The 20,168-nt window shown below is 35.9% G+C and overlaps 1 long non-coding RNA gene across 1 annotated transcript; it reads left to right on the plus strand.

Annotated features, from left to right (window-relative positions):
• The first annotated feature begins 14,386 nt into the window (after positions 1–14,386).
• Positions 14,387–17,166, plus strand: LOC127860993 (uncharacterized). Its single transcript, XR_008040011.1, has 3 exons — positions 14,387–14,473; positions 14,614–14,759; positions 17,100–17,166. It is a non-coding gene; the product is annotated as an uncharacterized LOC127860993 (long non-coding RNA).
• Positions 17,167–20,168: the final 3,002 nt, after the last annotated feature.

The following is a 20,168-nucleotide window of genomic DNA, read 5'->3' on the forward strand; positions in this document are numbered from 1 at the left end:
AAGGTGAAATTTCTGTTGATCCAGCAGTATTTCTCTCCTATTGTACACACATACATGTACATGGTCCTTTATTAATGGCAATATACCATTATCAGTGCACAAATAATTATTTTAAAGACACATTTTCTTCTCTCATCTCTTAACTAGTCAGCAAATATGTTTGTTTTTAATTAAAAATATAAGCTGTTGGATAAAAACAATATTACATTACTTTATAAGGTATTGTGAAAAAACTAAATTCTGACGAAAAATACAGATATTCATTACTTTATTAATAAAACGAACGAAAATTATTTTCAACAATCACATGTTTACAATGAAGACGCCGCTGTAGCCGATGCAAGTGATTGCACAGTCAGTTTGTGTTTCATGATTTTGAACAGAATCATCATCTATCTCCATAGACTGAACATTTGATGACACAGACGCGGTTTGGGTTATATTAATTCCATCGAGTTCAGTTTGTTTAAAGAGAATATCTATTTTTTTGCATGATGGAGTCGTTTTTTAGCTCATCTATTTTTTTTTTTAAATTATGAGCTATTGTCATCACCTTGGCGTCGGCGTCGGCGTCTGCGTCGGCGACGGCGTTGGCGTCCGTTTAAGTTTTGCGTTTAGGTCCACTTTTCTCAGAAAGTATCAATGCTGTTGCATTCAAACTTGGTACACTTACTTCCTATCATGAGAGGACTGGGCAGGCAAAGTTAGATAACTCTGGCATGCAATTTGACAGAATTATGAGCCCTTTTTATACTTAGAAAATTGAAAATTTTGGTTAAGTTTTGCGTTTAGGTCCACTTTTCTCAGAAAGTATCAATGCTATTGCATTCAAACTTGGCACACTTACTTACTATCATGAGGGGACTGGGCAGGCAAAGTTAGATAACTCTGGCGTGCATTTTGACAGAATTATGTGCCCTTTTTATACTTAGAAAATTGAAAATTTTGGTTAAGTTTTGTGTTTAGGTCCATTTTATTCCGTAAGTATCAAAGCTATTGCTTTCATACTTGCAACACTTACTATCATAAGCGGACTGTGCAGGCAAAGTAATGTAACTCTGACTGGCATTTTGACAGAATTATGTGCCCTTTTTATACTTAGCAGGGTTTTTTTCCCACTTTTTGGGAAGATGGCCCATGGCTTTGGAATTGGGAATTTTATCGGAATTTTCATTAAATTGGGAAAATAATTTCATTGGCCTTTTTTTCCACATGAAAAGTCCACTGATTAGGGAAATACGAAATTTGATATAACTCTTTATAATCATTTAAATTAAACGAACAAAGTCATATTATACTTTGTTAGATGTAATTGAATTGATATTGAGATAAAATATGCATTAGACTTCTTTCTAAAAGAAAAAAAAAATAATTGTTTTTTTGTTTTTTTTTGGAAATTGGGAATTTTTTGCCACATTTTGGGTCAAAAGTATACTTTTTGGGATTGGGAACATAGCCAAATTTCGGCTATAAAATCGGGCCAAAAAAAAACCTGCTTAGAGAATTGAAAATTTGGTTAAGTTTTGTGTTTAGGTTCACTTTATTCCTACAGTATCAAAGCTATTGCTTTCATACTTGCAACACTTATTAACTATCATAAGGGGACTGTGCAGGCAAAGTTATGTAACTCTGACTGGCATTTGGACGGAATTATGGGTCCTTTATACTTAGAAAATTTGGTTAAGTTTTGTGTTTTGGTCCACTTTACCCCTAAAGTATCATAGATATTGCTTTCATACTTGGAACACTCGCAAATTATCATAAGGGTACAGTAAAAGGACAAGTTGCATAACTCTGGTTGTCATATTTACGGAATTATGGCTCTTTTTTGACTTAGTAACTTTGAATATATGGTTAAATTTTGTGTTTCGATCCACATTACTTCTTATCTATTAAGGCTATTGCTTTCAAACTTCAAATACTTTCATGCTATCATGAGGTTCCTGTACCTGGCAAGTTGAATTTTACCTTGACCTTTGAATGACTTTGACTCTCAAGGTCAAATTATTAAATATTGCTAAAATTGCCATAACTTCTTTATTTATGATTAGATTTGATTGATACTTTGACAAAACTACTCTTACCTGACATACCACAATAGACTCCACCCAAACCATCGCCCATGCCCACCCCCCCCCCCAATCCCCCCCCCCCAATTTTTTTTTTTTTTTTTTTTTTTTTTTAAGATCATCTCACAAATGACCACTACACCCTCACACTACACTGTAACTCCAATATAGCGCGGTCAATGGGGTCCAAGCCGCGAAACAGCGTTATAACGGATCCGCGTTATAGGTTTTGAGCTCATTTTCTGCAGGGCGCTATAAAAACAACAGGTATAGAATAGCCTATAATATAGGTCATGTATATTGCCATGCTGTGTTGACGCAAATACAAAAACCGAATCGTATCGATAACAGTATACATACCGCTTTTCTTATGTGCACATTTATCCGATAATCCAATAAAATAGCAACATCACTTAAAAAATAATAATCTTCAACATTAATTACGATATATGTTTAAGAAATTCGTAAACACAACCGTACGCATATATGCCATTTTCAGAAGTGTTAAGAGTACAGTGCATTATGGGGCAGAGCTTTCATTGGACGAGCGACTTTAAATTTAGATTGAATGCAATACGACTCATGTACAAAAAATTGTTTTATTGCGTCATACGCATGCAAAAAACGTGTTTCCCGGGGACTTTCTGATATCGCGCGAAAATGAAAGTGAAACTATGTTAACAATTACCGGTACACTGCGTTTGCATGTAAATAAATCGTATGCATTATTTAATTTCTTATACACGAACTGAAAGATTAAATGACATAATACTAGAATGATAATGAAATGACAGAAAAAGTTGTTTTAAACAGTAGGCAGTATATTTCACAGCCGCTCATTTAATATAGTCAAACTGCAACCATATCAAAGTAAGAATGTTTAAATCGTTTTGAATTACTTTAATTGTATAACTATCCCGCTTGCACTTAACTTTTGGAAATTATCGCACTGAACCGCTCTGATGAGAAAATACATGTAATAAACACTGACACGCGAGTTTTTCACACCTTTATTGACATTACACAACAGATTAACACCCATTAGCTGTCGGTGTTGTTTAACCTCGAGGCGATTATAATCGGTTCAACGGACGGTTGAATAAAGCAATCAACATGTGATTGCCGCCATCTTTGTATTGTCTGAAAATACTTGAAGTTGCATAATACGGATTTGAATCAGAAATCAAATGGAAAGTTGGAGAAAAAAATGGGATCCAAGCACCCTCCGCGTTATATTGGATTCAGCGTTATAACGGAGCGCGTTATATTGGAGTTACAGTGTATACCCCCCACCCCCCCCCCCCCCAAATTATTTTTTTTGAAACTGTTAAAAAACACAATTATTTATTTTTATTATTTTATGTTTGAAATACCGTCCAACCATCGCACCGTAGAATCCCCCCCCTCCCCCCACCCGAATCCCACCCCACCCCCCTAATTTTTTTTTTTTTTTCTTTTTTTTTTAAGATCATCTCACAAATGACCACCACACCCTCACACTTTACCCCCCCCCACCCCACCCTCTCAAATTTCTTTTTTTTTGAAACGGTTAAAAAACACAAATTTTTATTTTTATTAATTTATGTTTGAACTACCGTCCAACCATCGCACCCAAGAATCCCCCCCCCCCCCCCTTGATTTATTTTTTTTTTCGCATTTTTGGAAAATAATGTAATAAATGTCCTCACCCCCACACTATACACCCCTCTTCACTCCACCGCTCCCTCCTTTGTGATTGAAAATGAGAGTCCCTTCACCTTTAAAAAGAAAATAGATGAGCGGTCTGCACCCGCAAGGCGGTGCTCTTGTTTTTGGTTAGCTTTCTGCAGTAAGATAAAGAATCGTGTGACATTTTCTCCCGTAATAGGTGTAGACGTATAAATCATGCAGGTGCGCGAAACGTAATATTTCCCGTCTACTATACGATAAGGCTAGAAAACACTAACAATATCTGTTCAGCGTTACGGGTTTTGTGTAAAAAATTTTGTTTTGATTTTTTTTCTAGGGGGAATTTTGTCCACAAAATAGGGGGAAAAAGTATACTTTTTTCATGGGGGAAGCCGCCAATACTCGGGGATAATAAGTGCAAAATGAGGGCCCTGCTTTAAAAAAATTCTTGTCCATAACCATTGGCCTATTTCTACCAAATTTGGTCTGTATTGAAATCTTAAAATTCTCTACCAAGTTTGTTCAAATTATGCCCCAGGGGTCAAATTTGACCCTGCCGCGTTGGTCACAAAAATGAACCTATGCTTAAATAAGGTCTATTTTGTGCCAACTTTAAAAATCTTCTTGTTCATAATTATAGAGAACAGGGCTACTAAATTTGGTGTGTAGTGACAACTAATAGTCCTCTACCAAATTTGTTCAAATAATTCCCCTGGGCTCAATTTTGACCCTGCCCGGGGAGGTCAAAAACTGAACATATGCTTATGTTCCATAACCGTAGGGACTAGGGCTACCAAATTTGGTATGTAGTGACGCTCGATTGGTCATTGTAGGCTCGGGTACTACTTACTTGTACCCCGGTCACCCTTAAGTATACTTACATGTACCCCCGCGTACGGTAAATATACTTACACGTACCCGGGAATTTTTCACGCTAAATTGGTGTCGGCAATTTATTTTAAATTAATTATGTTCACATTTACGTCAAATGTCTGTTAAATTGCCTCTGTATTATCTAAACTCATACTCAAAAAGCATTTTGATGCAATTTTTTTAAAGAGAAGTTTGTTTAAGGTAAACAATATTGTTCTAAGGTAATCGGGAGCGCGCTTTACGACATCAGTTTTTGGGCGGGAATACAACTTGGGTACAGACTAATATCGACTGGGTAGTCGTGTAAGTATATTTACCGTACCCGGGGTACATGTAAGTATACTTAAGAGTACCCGGGGTACATATTAAGTAGTACCCGAGTCGACAATGACCAATCAAGCTGTAGTGACATCTTATAGTTCTCTACCAAGTTTGTTCAAATTATGCCCCTGGGGCCCAATTTATCCCTTTAAGGCTCCCGTTAAAAAGTTGTTCAAGAAAATTCGATTCGTTAAAAAACATGGCCACAGGAAGTTAAACTTTGCATGTTTATGCGTTTTTGCTATTTATTCAATATTGGATGAATAAACTATTTTCGTCTCAAACTAATAGTTTATCGAAATACACTTGGAATAACTTTTTAATTTTAAGAGATAAATGCATACATGTCGAGTGTGAAAGGTAGACCAACATGTTAACTATCCATAAATGTTAACCCTTTACCAAACGACACATTTTGGACTGCCCCAAATTGAAAGAGATTGCAGACACGAAATAATATTGTAAAGGACTATTGATAAAGTGGCTGGGTGGGATAAAAAAAATTGTGATAAAAGGAGAAATTGCTCATAATGAGCAATTTCTCCTTTTTGAAACCGGAAGTCCTGTTTTCAAAACAAAAACAAACTCTTCAGAATGAGTTATGGTCTATTGGACTGTCAGATGGAAAAAGTAAAGGAAAGTTAGGTTAAGCTAGTTGTTTGTCATGATATCTCTTTAAACCTCATGCCATATACAAGCAGTGTTGCCATGATCGCAACATCTTGATGTATTGTAATTCATATTTTTGTCTCATAAACATTTACTTTTTTAATAAAACAACCTCTACAAAGTTATCATTCCTACTGCCTTTCGGCACCTCATGAACCTGAACCAAAAAAACTCGTAACTTTATGTTTCCTCAGGCAAATATCTTCTTTGTACAATTAACAATTTCTTCACCACATTAACAATCCTGCTACACTCACTAATGCCTCAAATTGAAGCAAAGTTCAGGTGATCTACGTCATTAGATATTTTGCATATGTCATGAACTATATAAGTAACAGAAACTTTGAAACCTACATACACTTTTTGGAATTTTGGAGAAAGATTCATGATTGAATGAAGGAACTTTCATTAATCTTGTAGAACATACGAAGATTTGACCTTCAGCATCTAAAAATATGTGAAATAGAAAGAACGACAATATCTTTTGGAGAGATAAATGTACCTACGTTTTAAGCAAAGGACCTATGCGACAATTCCCGGGCTTTTTAGTCTGTTTAGTTAACACCGTAGTAACGTTTTCCATATATAGAAATGCCCACCCTTCCAACTTTAAGCGCCCAGTGGGACGAGGGATAGAAAGAGAAAGTCACATGCTTGAGTACATTTCAACCCATGCGCATTGTACGCTTTTTTCACATAAAAACAGTGGAGCGATACAGGGCCACCATGGCCCTCTTGTTTAAATACTCGACCGACCGGGCGAGTGCTGTTCTTCAAGTTGAGAAATATAAATTCACGAACACAAAATAGGTTAAGTACACAAAGAAATTGCACTTTCGTTTTGACAATAAAAAATGACGTCACGGGCACAGTAAAAATAATTCTTCTGCGCTCTTTTCGTAGGTGTCAGTGCTCTAAGCTAATCGATTAAAAGTGAAAAAAAACCCAGTTAAATATTATATATTGGTCATTTTGTGAAGAATAAAATTTCATTTTAATGTAATTATCAATAAAAAAATAATACATAACTGGTTAATTATAATACTTATTATATTTAATTTAAAAAAATAGAAAAAATAATTATTCATAAAAAGAAAGTTTACTAAAAGGTTCTGGTTGATCATAACTATAAATATAGATATATATTTTTTTTAAATGTATGGCGAGTAAATTAAAGTGAAGGGCGAGTGGATTGTCAGGCCTACCCGCCCTGAAGGGCGAGTGGCTCTGGAAAAATTATTCAAGGCATGCGTATGCAAACGATTGGGTGGGGAAACAGCGTAGCAATACTACCAACTTCTTTTGACTGACCGCTGTTCTCAGGTTTGACTGTATTAAGGTTTAACTGAAAGTACATGTATTCAATTTTGGCGTGGTCTTATGCTGGGGGGGGGGGGGATCGGATTGCCCTGAGGAAACCCTGCTGTCCGGTATGTGATTACCTACGAAATTCACATGCACTGGGAATCGTGATTGAACCTCGGTTGCAGAAGTGAGAATTGCATGTACCAACCACTGCACTCACCGGACAGCCTTGTAGATAATGAATTAACATAAACCTATTTAAATTAAGATTTTGAAAATCAGGTCAATGCCTTTACTGCATAATACAACTAAATCTGGTCAATGTGTTTTCTACATGTAACAATTAAACCAGGTCAATGTGTTCGCTGCACAATACAACTAAGTCAGGTCAATGTGTTAGCTGCATAATACAACTAAACCAGGTCAATTTGTTCGCAGTGTAAAACAACTAAATCACATGAATATTTTTGCTGCATAATACAACTAAACAATTTGTTCGCTGTGTAAAACAACTAAATCACATGAATATTTTTGCTGCATAATACAACTAAGTCATTAGTTTTTACAGTGATGTATGCATTTTATTTTGTGTTCATTTGCGGTTCTTATTGATCTCCGATTTTTTTCAAATTGCAGTGTTACATTTTCCTCTGATATATTGCTTAAGTGCTGGAAGGTTACAAAATTGCACTGCATAAACCTTTTTTTTGTAATTTAATACATGTCATTTACCCACATTGCATTTGATTATATTTCTATTTGGTTTATTTTTTAAGAACAAAAAATACATCTGGAGCCAATTAGGCAAAACTTCCGTGTCATACAAATATTAACAATCAATAAGAAACATCCTTAAAGGTATTGCAATTTAAAAAAAGTGTTATGTTGCAGATAATATTATAATATGATTTGTATGTTCCCTTTCTTAGTTTTGCTTGTCAGCATGATAGTGGCAGTCCAACTAGTGTTTTCCTGGCAAAATTAGCTAAGTTTGTATGGATCCGGAGCGATATATACATATATCAATTTGTTAGTGACTATCTGATATATCTGTTAAGTTGTTGACTCTTATCGTGTTTAATTTAGTTGTTATTGTATCAATGAACTAGGATGTACATAATAGCAATACTTAACTATCGGTCCTGCACAGTCAATATTTAAGTATGCCCTTCTGTTTAACAGATCTGCTTGACGCTCCTCACCAGTGGTTATTTCCGTTGAATTTGATTGTGGCACCAAATTGTGTGTGGTACTAACATTTATGTATTTAAAAGTATAAGACCCAATCCGAAAATATTGTGTTTGCCCCGGCATTGACTAATTTGGGAGGTATATATTGATTGAACCATCCTGACACATACATTATAATATCAATAATGTTTCCTACAAAGCTTTCATACGTGCATGTATGTTCAGGGTTTTTTTTTGGCCCGATTTCATAGCCGAAATTCGGCTATGTTCCCAATCCCAAAAAGTATACTTTTTTCCCAAAATGTGGCAAAAAATTCTCAATTGCAAAAAAAAAAAAAAAAAAAAAAAATTTTTTTTTTTTTTTTAGAAAGAAGTCTAATGCGTATTTTATCTCAATTTCAATTCAATTACATCTAACAAAGTATTATATGATTTTGTTCTTTTAATTTGAGTGTTATAAAGAGTTATATCAAATTTAGTATTTCCCTAATCAGTGGACTTTTCATGTGGAAAAAAAGGCTTATGAATTTATTTTCCCAATTTCATGAAAATGCCGATAAAATTCCCAATTCCAATGCCATGGGCTATCTTCCCAAAAAGTGGAAAAAAAACCTAGAACACTACCAACACAATGACTCTAACCTTACCTCATTTTGCTTGACACTGACCTACTTTTGGCTCACACTTATGAGGAGTCTAATCTCTTGTTTAACCCTTTATCACTTAGATAGGTACTTTGAGGCATGTGTAGTTCCTTAGAAAGTTAAATTTAATTAAAGAAGTATTTTACAAGATGCACGTTGTGAAGGCTTCATTTCCAGCCCTTAGAAACTGATCATCAGCAAACAGCATTAAAACTGCATTGGGTTGTCGTTAGTTATTATCAAGATGAACTTTAATTATTGAAATTCAGTTCATGTCTGATAAATGTGCCTTATCACGTTTTGGTTGGTGACAAAATATAAATAATTGTTTCAAATTTGCAAATTTTTGTTGTGGTTTTGATATTTGTGAAAAAAAACAGTAATAACGAACATGACAATGCTCTAAAATACCCATTATATGCATCTTTTGCCGATATCAAATCCTGAAAATTATCAAGCGTTTCAAAGCGAAACGATTTAATAATTTAGGGAGTTCTGTTGTTGTCGTAATATTGTGTGATACTTTGAGGATTTCTTATATAAAGTATAAAATGCATCACTGAATGTATGAGCACGGATGGCGGAGTGGTCTTAGCGGTAGACTTTTACTCCAGGGGTCAGTGGTTGGAGCCCAGTTGAGGGTTGCTTTTTTTCTTTCTTTAATTGTATTCTTGTTTTTTCATGGGGCTTTTGATATCCTATGTTAACATTTATCAATATAAAGCATTTAATGACAAACTTCAATTCATGCCAAATTGTGTTAAAAGGCCCCTTAAAAAAAAACAAGACTGCTATGTTGTGCAGCAGTTTTCTTTTGTGGCTATAGGAAAGCAATTTGACAACACTAGCAGTCACATTTGTTTACAGTTACACACTCATTGTGAAAGTTGTTAAACATATTAAAACAAACTGTGTTTTGTTATTATTTATTGGCATGATTATTATTATTTTTGTGTTAAAAAAATGGCTGCCAGGTGCTGGGGGAGTTTTATGTAAACGTTTTTTTGTGTGTAAAACCTTGCGAAAACTACCTGCTCATAATTCTTTAGTTCCATATAGTCTTAGATTGGCTCCTTAGGACCCTTTTAGCTCTTGTGTCTTTTCTTGTATACCTTCAAGGCCAATCAGGCGTTGGCCTGGATCAAAACTATCAGATTGTTAGTTTTACAGCACTTCCTATTGCTAATCTTAAATCATGCCGATTGTAATACTCTGGTCACAGTTTACATGATATATGTCTAGATGTTCACATTAAATTATTCAATAGACATTGTATCCAAAATTGTGTATTTTATTAAAGGCTATTGACCAAATACGGACTTTACAATACTGATCAATACATTGTATCTTAAAAGCTGTTTCTTGTGCAAGTATGCTGTCTCATAATGTTTTTTTAAAGTTCTGCTTCACTACCAACACCCTTCCAGCTCACATGGCAATGTGAATAATAGGTGCCCAATATACATAATTATGTTTCTTTATCGTGAAATGGCAGTGATGGGGAAAGTTTTGTGCTAAATTACATTGTACACGTTTTTCTATGTAGTAAGTCAAGAGCCACTAATATAGAAAACGGATGCACTCTAAATTAAGTGTTATTTCCAGCCATCCACTCTCTAAGTACTCACAGTCAACAGGGAGGTGTGATGACCCTCTTGTTTTACTGTAGCTGTCTTCCAAAGGTTTTGACCTAGATTTCTGACCATAATTGTATGCAGCTAGAAAATTGATGGCAGATGGAATAGCGCACATTTTCATGTTTTTTGCATAATCATGATTTTTGCATCTGCCTTCCATGTCAACATTAGTAGATTTTACGCAAACATTTGAAGATATATGCAAGACCCAGGATGTTAGTCCATAATTAGAGTTATGGATGTTTGTTTGCGTAGCTATGAATATTTAGAGTATTTAAGTAATGGAAATATGGAAGTATATAGACGTATATAGACGTATATTTGCTGTAACAAGGCTTACTTAATAATTTAAATAAATAATTTTATAAAATTTAATTAAAAATTCATTAAATATTTATTACAGGACCTTTGCCCCATCAGCATTCAATTATGATCTTTCCCTAACTTCCATAGTTTAATTACATCAGTAAAGAACAGAATTTTGACAGCCGCCAATTTGTGCTGAGTTATGGCCCTTTGTGTTTTTTTGCCATTTGTAGAATATAATAGTTGATATGTGTGTGTCCAAACATGTACCATAGGAGCATCAGTGTATGTGACGCATTTCTTGTTTCTTTGGAAGAATATATTAATTTAAAAACATATGTTTTTTAATTCAACTTTTCTTTAAATGCTGGCAAATTTCACTCAATAACCTAAGAAAGATCATATTTAAGTGATCTTAAAGGGAGGCATTTTTTGTGCAATCAATTATTGCAAAATTATGTCTGTCATTTTTCATGTGTTGAGATATATATATGTGCGCTTCATAAAATTATGACTGTAGTATTTTGCTCAAGTGTTAAGTATATTAAGAATATTTTTGTGTTTGGTTATAATTTAATTAGAATAAATTAAAATTATAATTTTACTGTGTCCAATCATGTGTCATGAGGGATGAGTGTCTGTGACATATCTAGTTCTGTATGATATGGACTGAAAGCAACACATACATATAAATATTTGTTCTCTTTTTTTGTGTAAGAATTTTTTATTATACCTCCATTACCATTGGTGATGGGGGCTATATAGCAGTCACTTTGTCGGTCTTTCGGTCGGTGTCACTCTGTTGGTTTGTCGATCTGTTGGTCTGTCCCGAAACTTCATCCAATCTTCACCAAACTTGGTCACAAGTTGTATCTAGATGATGTCTAGGTTATGCAGTGCTCCAGATAACATGCGTAAAGGCGTAAAAACGATTTAAATTTCTTAAATAATGATTTAGATTTAAAATCTTTGCGTTAAGTTACGCATTGAAAAAATAAAACGCAAATTCAAAATTTTCGAACGTGCGTGAAACTTCCAGTAGCAAAATATATACGGTAAACATTATTTTCATCCCGGTTCTGACTCGTCTAGGCGCTCAATTAAAACTACAACTTTTAAGTCAACGTCACTCAAGCGTGTGCTGTGAGGAAGAGCCACACCTAAGAACGGTCGAAAGGCCAAACGGTCTCGATTCTGTTCTCCTAGTATTGCAGGCGAGTCATTACTGTTAATTGTACCTTTTTAATTACCCTCATCGTAATTTTTATACACAAGTAATATACTGTATACCTATTCAAAATGTCATTAAAATTAAATGTTAAATATAGTTTTTTATATGACTTTAAACAGCGACCAAAAGGCCATTATGACCTAAGCAGAAGTGTCAGTGACCGTTTTAAAGAAAAAATCAAAATGGCTGACCGAAGCGTTGAAGGCAAAAAAGCCATTACAGTGTCAAAAGTCCACGATGCAAGCATTCTTTCAATTAGATTCAAAAACCCAAAGCATGGTTTCGTCAATAATTGATGAATTTATAAGCTCTTGCGTAAATGACTCAATTTGTTGATGTGTCAAAAACAATGAATAAACAAATATTTTGTAATATATTGTTAAGAATTAATTTTATAAATAGGGGGTAAAATAAGAATTAAGTTTTAAAATAGGGAGTAAATAAGAATTTGACCAAAATTTTATCTGGAGCTCTGAGGTTATGTTTAAACATGGGTCATGGGTCGTGGGTCGTGGGGTCACTTAGTGTGTTTTAAACAGACCGAACCAAAACTTCGATATTTATCGTTAGATTTTAAAATTACTTTGTACATTTGTTTACCATCATAGGACAGTGTGTCGTGTGAAAAAAGTATGTCAATATCTCCAAGGTCAAGGTCACACTTGGAGTTCAAAGGTCAAATGCTTGTCCGAGCCATAACTTTATAATTTATTGTGAGATTTTTAAATCATTTGGCATATTTGTTTACCATCATTGGACAGTGCACAGTGTCGCGCGAAAGAATTACGTCGATATCTCCTAGGTCAAGGTCACACTTTGAGTTCAATGATCAAAAATGGACTTAAATGAGCTTGTCTAGGCAATAACTATGTCATTCATTGTGAGATTTTAAAATCATTTGGCACATTTGCTCACCATCAAGGGACGGTGTGTCAAGCTTAAGAATTACGTCAATATCTCCAAGGTCAAAGTCACACTTTGAGCTCAAAGGTCAAACATGGCCATAAATGAGCTTGTCCGGGCCGTAAGTATGTCATTCATTGTGAGATTTAAAAATAATTCAACGCATTTGTTCACCATCATTGCACGGTGTGTAATGAGAAAGACTTACATAGATATCTCCAAGGTCAAGGTCACACTTTTAGTTCAAAGGTAAAAAATGGCAATAAATTATCTTGTCCGGGCCAGAACTATGTCATTCATTGTGAGATTTTTAAATGCCTCTGTACATTAATTTTGTTCACAGTCATTGGATGGCGTGTCATGTGAAAGAATTCAAGAGTTCAAAGGTCAAAATGTCTTTAAATGATAATGGCATAACAATTCTTACAAATAGGCATAAATTAGATTCTCTTGTTTTGTGAAGACAGCATGCAAAATAGTCTGTGTCAATGCGGCACATGGGGGTTTATGTCACGTCTGTGACAAAGCTCTAGTTTTGTTTGCAGATTTCAGTCTGGAGACCAACTTTTCTTTTACAACATTTATGCTTGAAATTGTTCAATCTATAATAACACACCTTTAGTTGGAAATTTTGTTATTGCCTCTTTTAAAAAGCACTTTTGATATTTAAACATTCAGGCTGGAGGAGGATGTATGGTACATTGTTCTTTAGTGGTTCAATACAGAGTTGAGAATGCACACTCCAACCACTTGTTAATAACAATCAGTGTTCTCCGTAACAAGGACGATTTTAGGCTGGCAAGTCTATTCATAATGACAAATTTTAAACTGAAACTGAAAGACACACTCAACTAAACAATGATTTCATTGTGACTACTTACTTGGAAAAGTATTTTTAGTATTACTCATAATCGGTTAAAGAGGTTTGTTTTTAGAAGATTCAATCCGTTCTCTTATTATGCAATTTTAAACGAGCTCCACAACATACTTTGCAAATTATTTGTAAATGACGGACATGTTAATATTTTAACATAGAATATATCAATGTGCTATGTATCTCCTAGACCATCTATGACAGTATAAACAGTCTATTATGTAAAGTTGGAATACAACATTAATTCTAGAATGGACTGTTTCAGCTTCATTTGCTTGAAGCCATAAATTATAGAGTTATCAATTAAAAATAAATGGACCTTTGCCCATGCACCGCATGGGCAAACCCTCTTTTTCTCATAAACCGCATAGGCAAACCCCCTTTGCTCATGGGCAAACCCCTTTGCTCATGCACCGCATGGGCAAACCCCCTTTGCTCATGCACATGCGGTGGATGAGCAAAGGGCGTTTGCCCATGCTGTGTATGAGCAAAGGGGGCTTGCCCATACGGTGCGGAAACAGTCCATTCTAGAATTAATGTTGTATTCCAACTTTACATAATAGACTGTTTATAGTACTTGCATATTACTGCATATTATTTTTATGTCCGCCACTATAGTAGTGGCGGACATATTGTTTTTGCCCTGTCTGTTGGTTGGTTGGTCTGTTTGTGCCAACTTTAACATTTTGCAATAGCTTTTGCTATATTGAATATAGCAACTTGATATTTGGCATGCATGTGTATCTCATGGAGCTGCACATTTTGAGTGGTGAAAGGTCAAGGTCATTGTTCAAGATCAGAGGTCAAATATATGTGGCCAAAATCGCTCATTTTATGAACCCTTTCTCAATATTGAAGATAGCAACTTGATATTTGGCATGCACGTGTATCTCATGGAGCTGCACATTTTGAGTGGTGAAAGGTCAAGGTCATCCTTTAAGGTCAGAGGTCAAATATATGTGGCCCAAATCGCTTATTTTATGAATACTTTTGCAATATTGAAGATAGCAACTTGATATTTGGCATGCATGTGTATCTCATGGAGCTGCACATTTTGAGTGGTGAAAGGTCAAGGTCATTCTTCAAGGTCAGAGATCAAATATATGTGGCCCAAATCGCTCATTATGCCCCCCTTCGAAGAAGAGGGGGTATATTGCTTTGCTCATGTCGGTCGGTCGGTCTGTCGGTCCGTCCACCAGGTGGTTGTCAGACGATAACTCAAGAACGCTTGGGCCTAGGATCATGAAACTTCAAAGGTACATTGATCATGACTCGCAGATGACCCCTATTGATTTTGAGGTCACTAGGTCAAAGGTCAAGGTCACGGTGACCCGAAATAGTAAAATGGTTTTTGAATGATAACTCAAGAATGCATACGCGGCCAACAGGGCAAACTATGAACAATATTACTGAAGCAACTGGTCTGTAATCATAAATCTATAATTATCAGTCCAATGAAACATCATCCAATGAGTAAAATACAGTGGATCAGTAAAAATATTATCAGAATATGAGATTTTTTGTATATTTTGTAAATATTGTGTAAATGTTTAATTGTGTTGATTAATATACATATAAGCAGGACAGGGGAGGTAATACACTATGATATCTTTCTTATATACAGGGGAAACAAATGCAATAAGTTTAAATTTCATGTTTAATGAATAGAGGATATGACCCCCCCCAATTTTTTTAAAACATCATGTTATAATTACCCCCATCCCACATTAAACCCCCTTCTCAACCCCCACCCCCCTCTCACCCCCTACCCCCCACCCCCCTACCCCCCCACCCCCCTACCCCCCCCCACTCCAAATACCCCCCACCCCCTACCCCCACCCCCCCCACCCCCAATTTTTTTAACGACTAATAAATAACCCCACCCCTCATTACACCAACCCCCTCTCACTCCCCCCCTACCCCCTACCCCCACCCCCCATTTTTTTAAACATCTAATAATTACCACACCCCATATTATACCCCCTCTTACTCCCCCCTACCCCCACCCACCCCCAATTTTTTAAACATCTAATAAATTACCCTACCCCACATTATTACCCCCTCTTACCCCCACCCCCCTACCACCCCCCACCCCACCCCCAATTTTTTTAAACATCTTATAATTACCACACCCCACATTATACCCCCTCTCACACTACCCTACCCCCCCCCCCCACCCCCCTACCCCCCACCCCACCAAAAAAAAAAAAATATTTTTTTAAACATCTTATAATTACCACCCCCACATTATACCCCCCTCTCACCCCCCTACCCTCCCCACCCCCCCCCATTTTTTTAAACATCTTATAAATTACCCCACCCCACATTATAACCCCCCCTCTCACACCCCTACCCCCACCCCACTAACCCCCCCATCCCCCCCTCAATTTTTTTTAAACATCTTATAAATTACCACACCCCACATTATACCCCCCTCTCACCCCCCCCCCTCCCTACCCCCCCACCCCCACCCCCCCAAAAAAAATATTTTTTTTTTAAACAGCTAATAAATTTCACCACCCCACATTAATACCCCCTCTCACACCCCTACCACCCACCCCCCATTTTTTTTAAACATCTTATAAATAACCACACCCCACAGTATACCCCCCTCTCACCCCCCTACCCCCCCCACCCCCTACCCCCCCACCCCCTACCCCCCACCCCCAAACAAAATATTCTTTTAAACATCTTATGAATGACCACACCCAACATTATAACCCCCCTCTCACCCCCCTACCCCCCCCCACCCCCTACCCCCCCTACCTTTACCCCACCCCCCCCCCCCAAAAAAAAAATAATTTTTTTTTTTAAACATCTTATAAATTACCACACCCCACATTATACCCCCTCTCACTCCCCCCACCCCCAACCCCCACCCCAATTTTTTTAAAACAATTAATAAATTACACCACCCCAAATTATTACCCCCTCTCACCCCCCACCCCCCTATAATCCCCCCACCCCCCACCCACCCCAATTTTTTTTAAATAACTTATAAATTACCACACCATGCATTATATTGATCATGACTGGCAGATGACCCCTATTGATTTTCAGGTCACTAGGTCAAAGGTCAAGGTCACAGTGACAAAAAACATATTCACACAATGGCTGTCACTACAACAGAGAGCCCATATGGGGGGCATGCATGTTTTACAAACAGCCCTTGTTTTATGAATACTTTTGCAATATTGAAGATAGCAACTTGATATTTGGCATGCATGTGTATCTCATGAAGCTGCACTTTTTGAGTTGGGAAAGGTCAAGGTCAAGGTCATCCTTCAAGGTCAAATATATGGGTCAAAATTGCTCATGTCACTTCTGCAATATTGAAGCTAGCAATTTTATATTTTAAATGCATGTGTATCTCATGAAGCTGCACATTTTGAGTGGTGAAGGGTCAAGGTCAAGGTCATCCTTCAAGGTCAAACGTCATACAGGGGGACATTGTGTTTCACAAACACATCTTGTTGTATCTTGTCCAGTCTTCCCGATGCCTGGATATTGGACACATCGGCCGGCGACCGGATTATTTGTGACTGAGGCATTACCCAGGTGAGCAATCATGTTCAATCTCGGCCCTTTTGTTAAAGCAGTTTTCACAAAAAGCTTTGTTTATTTCAGATTGCATTGTATTACTAGAGTTAAACTGGAATATTGTGTTTAAAAAATTAAATAGAGAAAAGAAACAATAAAATGGTTTTGTGGAAATATCAGATGTGGGACTATCATTTATAATATAACCTGTATGGGTCTGTGTAACTATCAGGTTTGCAGTAATCTTATTTTGAGCTACAAATCTTATTCACTGCAGAATGTAATCTAAATGTCACGTGCCAATAGTCTGAGCCAATAGTTGCTTTACAGTTCACAATGTTAAACTGTTTACTTGTATCAGGTCGATGAATGGCATATGGAGCTTTACTTTAAGTTAGTGTTTGGATCGAAGACTTTGTTGCTTGACTTATAAAACAAAATTGAAAGAGTTTTCTTTAAAATAAATTGTGTTTAACAGCCATACTCTGACGTTACATTTCAATTTAATTTAACTTTGCTGAAATCTCATTATTGAACATGGCAACATTTCCTGTGTCTTCTGGTGCTGAAGAAAATGTTGTGGATAAAGAATATTGTTGTTCAATCTGCAAAGAGCAAAATACAGAGATAAATGCTACTTTTTACTGTAAAAATTGCAATAAATTTTTCTGTGGACAATGTATTAATTCTCACAGTAAGCATGGTCTGTGGTTCAAAAAAAAATCTGCTTATGGAAAGGATGAAATAATGAAGTGGCCACTTTCTAAGAAAATGGAGAATTATCTTTTAAAATGCGATATTCACAAAGATGAACAATTAACTAAGTTCTGTCAGGACCACAGTCAGTTATGCTGCTATACATGTGTTGTCCTTGATCACAGGTATTTTAAATACATATTACCATCTTCCATTATTGTGTATATTTCAGTGCCATAATAATTGTACCGCATTAAGTTATAGTGATTATATTTATAATAAAAATAATGCTGTGGAATATGACTTTTGTAGGTAATTGCTACGTAGAGACGTTTTCTTTCTGTATCTTACTTTGGCTGCTGAAAAACGCTCTCTTTCTTTGTGTTTTGCATGTGCAAAGTAGCATACACATAGGGGATGCAGCGTTGCATTTTGCATTTGGTAACTTTGTAGAAATCACCATAGTATAATTTAATAACCACTCAAGTTATGAGGCCAGGTCAGGAATGGAACCCACAATACAGGGACAAGCACGCAATATATTGATTGATGTGTGTATCTGCTCAACAATATAATGATCTATAAAAGCCTCGCTCTCATCGCTCTCATTAGTTGGTTTGAAATGCTGCATCCCTAAAAGTATCATGTTGGCCAATGCTGAACTAGATTTCATTAGATTGGGTCCTCTGTCAGGACATTTCTTTAATGTTTTATTGGCTGTTGAAAGGTCAACAAAGATCATATTAACCTGTCAAGCATACTTGATTTTTGCAAAAAGACTTTCCAAAACAATTAGACCCTTGGCCCAACAACCTGTCAAAACTTGTTTGACCAATGTATATCTTGATATTCATGTTACCTGAAGCATCTATTCTTATAAAAAATGAATTTTAGCTGTTTGCAAACACATTTACGTAAAATAATACATGATGTAATGTATTGAAGTAATATATAACTATAGAATTAATTTAAATTCATACCAATTAATCTACAAAGACTAGTGCTGCAACAATATACCTGTATAATTATATATATAGCAATACACAATCCGCATATTGTTTTGCACACATGTAGAACGTTGCATGGGAAGTTTGGGTGTATTTTGTGTTGTATAAAAACGGGAACATCACGGCAGGCGATTTATTCGTGTTCAGTGGGAAAAAGACCACCCGATATGACGTTATTTTTATCGCATCTTTAAATAGTATCAAATGCAAAAATGTATTTCATACCAAGAAAATTGGCGAATGTTTGTGTTTCGTGTTATTCCTGAACACTCTCAGGGCTCACGCTGGGTTCAAATTTTAGGGAGAAGTGACTTCTCCCTAGACACTGATTTAGGGAGAAGTGAGGAGACTTTAGGGAGAAGTGGAGAGACTCGGACAAAGGGTTTGCTTGTAAGGGGTTACAACATACATATATGTGATAGTAATAATCGACACAACAGATAAATAACCATAATTTTACTAGCTCTTTATTCAATCCATTTTGATGTAAACATACATAGTGTAATAAAGACTTGTTTTTATTTGTTATTTTGTCTTCTTTATGTAAACAGATGCAATATTGGGCATGTTCAACGTTAATTCAAGTACTGCAGTTTTGTTTTTCAGTTACAGTTACACTCTGAGATAAGAACTGAACAGTCAAAACCTTATAGCAGATATTTTTGACCAAAACAAACACTGGTTAGTCACACAAATTATAAGACAATTCATTCTTAAAAAAAATTGGGAATGTTTATTATAATTTCGGTTTGGGATCGGGTCCGTTTGCTTTGGGAGTGCCTCCGTTTTCCGGAGGCGCAGACAGTGCTGAAAAATCCCTGTATGCTAAGCAGCTTTGTTAATTTGTGGTAAAAAAAAACGTTGTGATTATCAACACTTAAATTCGTTGCTTTGAATAACTTTGAGCCAATGTTTGTCAACAATAATAATATTAATGAAAACAAAAATCTATATTGACAAATTTAAAGTCTAAACAATGATCAATGTCACCATGAAGTAACATCCAGTCTGAAGATTAAAATGAAACATAGTTATTGCTAATTATAGGATATATTTATTTTACAACACGTTATTTCAACTAATGTAAACAACGTTGACAGTTTTGTAAGGTCGCGAAAATATATGACAATATAAGAATTACATTTTACTTGGTGAGTGATAAATCCTCCTTCCAAACAAGCTCATTATTTGTTGAAATAACAACTGTCTGTCCCTATTCATTTTAAAATTCATC

The sequence above is a fragment of the Dreissena polymorpha genome, chromosome 15 (genome assembly GCF_020536995.1).
Source record: "Dreissena polymorpha isolate Duluth1 chromosome 15, UMN_Dpol_1.0, whole genome shotgun sequence".
NCBI lineage: Eukaryota > Metazoa > Mollusca > Bivalvia > Myida > Dreissenidae > Dreissena > Dreissena polymorpha.